The 951-nt window shown below is 48.4% G+C and overlaps 2 non-coding genes across 2 annotated transcripts in view; both read left to right on the plus strand.

The window, feature by feature from the left end:
* Positions 1–229: 229 nt before the first annotated feature.
* Positions 230–384, plus strand: LOC131292186 (5.8S ribosomal RNA). Its single transcript, XR_009189876.1, has one exon. It is a non-coding gene; the product is annotated as a 5.8S ribosomal RNA (ribosomal RNA).
* Positions 385–871: 487 nt separating this feature from the next.
* Positions 872–951, plus strand: part of LOC131292196 (large subunit ribosomal RNA) — a 4,090-nt gene continuing 4,010 nt past the window's right edge. Inside the window, exon 1 of the ribosomal RNA XR_009189885.1 lies at positions 872–951. This exon is cut by the window's right edge and continues 4,010 nt beyond it. This is a non-coding gene — a ribosomal RNA (large subunit ribosomal RNA).

The raw sequence follows: 951 nt of genomic DNA on the forward strand, positions 1-951 counted from the left end.
AGTTCTAGCTTGCCCTATGTGGAAGAGGACACGTAGACTTACTGTGGTGTGAAGTATAAGGTTCAGTTCTCCCCTGGTCCACGCCGCTTCGGCCGTCCTGGGTAAAATGGATTCATCCAGCTTGCCCTATGTGGAATGAGGACACTTTATGCTTCGTCTCTAAGCGGCGGCTTGCTCCTCCCTACGGGGAACGGGTATACGCGCACAGCGGCGGCTTACGCAAGTTAGTCACCCTCGGCAGTGGATCACTCGGCTCATGGATCGATGAAGACCGCAGCTAACTGCGCGTCATAATGTGAACTGCAGGACACATGAACATTGATAAGTTGAACGCATATTGCACGTCGTGGGAACCTACCATGATGTACAGATGACTGAGCGCTTATATTTGAGAAATGTATCGCATACATTTAACTACGCCGTGACACCCGTCACGAGACGTGCACCATGATGTTAACTAGGGTCGCGACGACCCGCTAGCATTAAAGAACCCGTGGTTTACAATATACTGGCATTGGAATTCGAAGTATTTAGAGCGTCCGTGTTCCCGCGTGAGGCGGAAGTACGAGGAGAAGGCGTGCTTGTGGTGTCTGTGGTGGTGTTTACTGATGTCTAGCTTCAGCTTATTTATTTATTTAAATAGAAGCGAAGATGTCAAAGTAGCGTCGAAGCAGCAGCGGTAGCACAAATGATTCAAGTATGGAAGTTGACCAAAGGAACACAAACAAACTAGCGTATGGGCAATGGAAGGTATCAGTGAGTTAAACCACACGCGGGCTAACAGCCCGTTAACCGAGTCCAACGGTACATATTGGACATTGAAACAAAGTAGTCGCAAGCCAGATGTGACGATAACAACCGCAAGGTACATAAGCCTCAGTTCATGTGTGACAACCCCCTGAATTTAAGCATATTAATAAGGGGAGGAAAAGAAACCAACCGGGATTCCCT

The sequence above is a fragment of the Anopheles ziemanni genome (genome assembly GCF_943734765.1).
Source record: "Anopheles ziemanni chromosome X unlocalized genomic scaffold, idAnoZiCoDA_A2_x.2 X_unloc_39, whole genome shotgun sequence".
NCBI lineage: Eukaryota > Metazoa > Arthropoda > Insecta > Diptera > Culicidae > Anopheles > Anopheles ziemanni.